Source organism: Cephus cinctus, unplaced genomic scaffold (genome assembly GCF_000341935.2).
Source record: "Cephus cinctus unplaced genomic scaffold, Ccin1 Ccin1_scaffold0468, whole genome shotgun sequence".
NCBI lineage: Eukaryota > Metazoa > Arthropoda > Insecta > Hymenoptera > Cephidae > Cephus > Cephus cinctus.
In genome coordinates, this window is record NW_014333144.1 from 30,334 (window position 1) to 35,918 (window position 5,585).

At 40.1% G+C, this 5,585-nt stretch overlaps 1 long non-coding RNA gene across 1 annotated transcript; it reads left to right on the forward strand.

The window, feature by feature from the left end:
* Positions 1-2,374: 2,374 nt before the first annotated feature.
* LOC112494402 lies at positions 2,375-3,206 on the forward strand. Its single transcript, XR_003059789.1, has 2 exons — positions 2,375-2,647; positions 2,830-3,206. It is a non-coding gene; the product is annotated as an uncharacterized LOC112494402 (long non-coding RNA).
* Positions 3,207-5,585: the final 2,379 nt, after the last annotated feature.

Sequence of the window (5,585 nt, forward strand, 5' to 3'; positions counted from 1 at the left end):
GTATCGTTTCTCCCACCTTTCCTCTATCATTATATATTTATATCTATAGATTAAAATGTTGACAATGAATACGACTAAGACGACTATCGTCGGTAGTTCAATGGATACCTATAAGTGATGATCTGAGACTGTGCGCAGGGTGAGATACAAGTGAATACCCAGTACGTCGCTATCGAATTTTCTATTTGGTGTGGAGCGCAGAGCTAATGTGCTCAGTAAGAGGCGGAACGCTGGAATTCTTCTTGGAAAAATATCTTAGCTCCGTCATAGTCTCGGTGCGCCAAGGTGCGTATCGAGGATAACGGTTGTGAAACCTGGGAACCAGGTACCGAAGGCCCGGGTATCGACGACCAGATTCTTTATTGTATTTGGTGCGCCGTTTCCCCTGATCAGGTCGGAAAGATTAATAGAATTTTTTATTTTGGGAAAAACCTGGTAAAACATTGGACAAGAGGAAAGAATAGCGGAACTATTTACACCAGGAAGACTCCCGGAAAATACAGAATATAAGAAAGTGCACGAATATGTCTGTGTGTGTGTGCGTATGGTAGTACATGGGGACGTAACCTCACAGATCAATAAACATGGATGCTTAGCACGCCTGAATATTAAACATATTCTGTGTAATTATATTCCTCAAAAATCATCCTGACTAGAACAAACCTAACAAAGTGAGAAGGAAATAGGATCGCTCACAATAATTACTCTTATTATTTCTTGCAGGTTGTTTTGCACTATTGAACTACTTTTGCTTAGCTTATTCTATTTCTCGACGAAGATGGCGCCAAGGTATAGCATATGTCACCATGTAGTTGCGGAAGAAGATGTAGTAAGACCAGGAACTGACTGTGATCACATCTTCCATCCCGTGTGTTAAGGTCACGTTGTAACTCGCGACATCGAGGTTGGCAAGTGAATCTATAACTGAGTGCTGCCTGATCTGCACGCCGCCTGGACCTGATTCTACGAAACCGGCTGCTGTTATCAAGAGATTCGGTCGAGGTTCGCGCCAAGTACAGGCAACCCGCCGTACAGGGCACGAGCCGACGACACTCTTTACTCGAAGCATCTGTTGTACTTGTGTTTCGACTCAAATATCTTATGAACGGCTATATGTGAAAAAAAGTTATTGATAACATTCACTATAGGAATCAAGGGTTCTGAATTGATTGCCAGCAAGTTCAATACAATAAGTATACGAGATCAGGGCATATTCACATGGCGAGCGAGATGATTTTAGTTCAGGTCCGTTGTCGCAAAGTGCCTCATTCCCGCAATGCCAAACACGTGTGCAAAACGGTTACTGTGCACATTGTAATTCCACGTGTAATATCGCCGGATTTGAATTCATATGTGATGACCTCTCAAATGACGCTCGCCGAACACGCCGGACGCTTTGCATCGCAATCGCCAAGCCAAGCCAAACAATATTGTTTATCCAAATACAATTTTTTAATTAATTTTTTTTATTTTATGGGGGCTTCTCGCCCCCCTCCGCCCTCCAGGGGCTGCGCCCCTGGCCCCTCTCTATGTTGTTTGCTTTGATTTTCACGTACTTAATAATTTAATATTACAAACGAGTTACCGATGGTGTCGAATTTTACGCAGCTTGTTAGGAAAAATAGTATACGATACACGTGCGCATAGGTGTCTCCCGCACTCGTCTCTTTTGTCACCCTCGCTACGCTCGGGCGACAAACCCGACTCTTGCGGGAATCACCTACTTTGCGCACTTGTATCGTAATGTACTAATTTCAGGTTCGTCGTCGTCATTGTCGTCATCATTTTCGCACGCCTATTTACTTTTCACTCGACATATGGCGTTGACTGCTTTGCCTTCTTTAGCTATGTGTACTCTGGATGGTGTTGGTAATTTACGAATACACAACACAATCAAATACATTTTATACGTGAAGCTACCGTTTACACCGAATTTTCAATTAACATAAAGCTGCTTTCACGACAGTATAGAATTATTGAGTCTTTAGCCCGCACGAATAGTATAACAAAAATTCATGTGGAGCGCGCGTGTTGAGTGTACGCATGTGTGTGCTTCGACATAGCTTCTATGTCCCATTGAGCAACAAAAACTTGTGATATCCCACAAAAAAAACACTTACGTGTAAAACACTACGCCAAGTACAGGAGTGCTGTGAATTCCTTCAATAAAAAGTATTGAAATCATATTATTGAGTCCAAGTACATAAGTCAGTACATGATTGCTTATTATATGATCTAGCACTGTTCCATCATTTTAATTGTATTTTCAAAATTTCCTATAACGTTTTTGCCGCTCTTTTATATTACTGCTGCTTCTCGTAGTTAATTATGATTTAATGGTTATTTAATAATTTATAAAACTTTAGTTGATTCCTTATCGAGTAGGAGTATCCGCCAGTACCGGCCGGCATCTAGTACCGGCCAGTTGCTAGTTTTGGAATATTTGTTAGAAATAGCGCTGTGATGCCTACTGTGCCTTTATTAGTACGCTCGTATAGGGATATATCTTGCGCAGCGGCGAGGTGTCGCGACCTACTCGCTGTCAGTACGAGGATTTGTGTTGCGCTTAGTTAACCTACAATACACGAGTAAAGTTAGTGAGTGATTGCTGGAATTTAGAAGACGCGTTCGAAAATAATCAAACCTGGTATGTATTGACTATTTATAGTGCTGTTGAAAAATATATATTATTTAAACTTTTTTGCGTATAATCTTGTCAATAGGTGGACATCATATTTAATTACGTTTTCTACAGTATCGGCCACGAAACTGTCCCCCAGTACTGGCCACTATTTCAATATTTTTTTTAATATTGTTTTTTTGTTGTAGGTACAAGACAATGGCGGGCGATGAAAATGATGATAAAACAAAAATAAAGAAGGGCACCTGGGATCCTGATAATATGCGTAAAGCCGTGAAAAACAGGTGCTGAGTAACAAGATGAGTACGCGTCAGGCAGAAACTTAGTATCGGGTACCAACAACTACATTGAATGACAAAATTAATGCTGTCAAAAATAACAAAATATATGGCCTGGGTCCATGAAGCGTGTACTAATGTTTTAGAGCTGTCACAACAATATATTTGCGATTATTGCCTAATATAGTTATGAGTATCTTTAGTGGCTGGTACTGGAGGCCAATTTTCTGTATGTTGATTTTTCTTTAATTTAATATTTTATTAATAAAGTTGATTATTTTTAAATATATCGATGTTTGATTGTTTTCATTTATAATACAGGAGTTCCTATACACATATCAATAGGTTTTGTACATGTAACTTGTGGAATTTTTGTTTTATTTTGAATCATCCTTCAGGGTGCTGATACTGGCGGACTCTCCCCTACTACTTGGCGGGTCCGTGCATTTCTTAATATAAATTTACGTTCATTATGCCAGTCATCAAACTCAAACCCAGTGTCAACTTTCTATATAGAGCATATTAACAATAACTCGTCAAAAATAATCACAGTAAAAGCTTAATAACAAACATATAGTATTAGAATACCATTAGTACGTTCCAATTAAGTACTTTGGAATTCCTGGCACGGACCCGCCAAGTAGTACTCGATAAGGAATCACCTAAAGTTTTATAAATTATTAAATGACCATTAAATCCTGATCAACTACGAGAAGCAGTAGTAATGTAAAAGAGCAGCGAAAACGTTATAGGAAATTTTGAAAATACAACTAAAATGATGGGCCAGTGCTAGATCATATAATAAGCAAACGTGTACTGACTTATGTACTTGGCCTCAATAATATGATTTTAATACTTTTTATTGAAGGAATTCACAGCACTCCTGTACTTGGCGTAGTGTTTTACACGTAAGTATTTTTTGGGGTTTCATTGTGTGATCAAACGAACTTACCTGTGAAGTTCGATCGTAATTATACGAAGAGCCTCGTTGGAGAAGATTAATGTAGTGGTACTCGTTCCTAGAGAATTTCACAACGTTTGAGAGCTAGGGGAAAAAAGAAATTTGTACCTCTTGCTTTCCCCCTCCCAGCGCCTGCGCGCTGGCTTCTTCATGTTTTAGAGTATGTTTTACTTTCCTTTTTCTGGTCTTAGAGAAAAAATGAGCTGTCTCACTTGTATGAGAAGTCTGGGTGTACTATTGGGAATTAATAAGGGTGGAAAGTATCTTTTCGAACGAGGCTCTTCGTATAATTACGATCGAACTTCGCAGGTAAGTTCGTTTGATCGTACAATTGTACTTCGAAACTCGTCCTTCGAAGATTAATATAGTTGATCAGAGTTTTGCTCATTTTTTACTTCCCTTTTTTAATATCTGTATTTATAATGCTACATAAGAATACGTTGGTGCTCTTATGTATATAATAAAGTTTTGGCTTTCCTCTCTACTGTTCTACTCCTTTTTTTTTCCTAACAGTTTTAGCGAACTTTCCCTCTTCTGCCAATACTGTCTGTTATACAAATTTTCGAATGTTTTGAGTTTTCCGACCATCCGACAGTCTTCCTGATGGTGCCAATGTCTGCTCCTTTCCACAGTGCAGCCGATGACGCTGCATGTCTTGTACTATATTCTGTGAACTTGTCCATGTCGATTCCCGCTCTTATAGGGGCACTTTTGATCCAACGACTTATTCTTTGTGTGTTCGCTGCTTCATGCGGCTTTCTTGTCGCTATAAATAATCTTTTATTCTGTCCTCTGATTTCTTTGGTAATGTTGAGGTATTACATGAGCGCATTTGCTACACAGATTTTTGGTCTTTGCTTGCAAAAAGGTAGCACCAGATTTGGTTGTGATCCCCTCATTCTTGATGTTCTGACCAGGTCTGGTATATTAATCTCTACTCCCCTTGAAGTCGCCGTGATGCTTTCAATGTTTATCAAGGCTAGTGTTTGTATCCTGTGAACCGTCGCCAACGCAATTAGTGTTGATGTATTTCCAGAAAATCCTCTGAGGTTTCTCCCAGCCAGCTCGCCTTCTGTCTCTATGAATCTCAGGGCGATGTTGACGTCCCAGGTGACTTCAAATCTGGCCCTTGGTGGCCTTTTCCTGAATACTGATTTTAAGAATCTCTTGATCGTTCGGTCGTTGGATATGCCATGAAGCAAGATTAGTGAAGTGGCTGATCTCGTCGAGCTTAGTGGTCTGTATGATGCACCTTCTTTGAACTTTCCCACCAGGAATTCCAAGACTATCTTAGCGTCTGATTGGTATGGGTCTACTTTATTCAGTCTGCAGGAATATATGCCATTCTCTCAGTGGTCCACTGTATTGTTTCATGCTGCTTCCGAATCTGCTAATATAGAGGCTGCTTCTGTTGAAAAGCCTCGCGACGTGTACGCTTTCCGAATACAGTCCCTGCTGTCATCGTTAATTGCGTCGCTAATGGATGCTGTTGTTTCCTGCAAGGAGATAATAGTAATTCTAAATCTGGTTCGAATATGACTTGTTTACTGACTATAAGTCTCTGGAACAACCGGTACCACGGTTGTGTGGGCGCTTTCGATACAACGATTGTTCCCTTGGCCCTCTCATGTATGATCTTTTTAAGTGTGCGCAATATGAGTGCGAACGGGGGAAAGGCATAAAAGTATTTGTCCCCCCCCCCCCC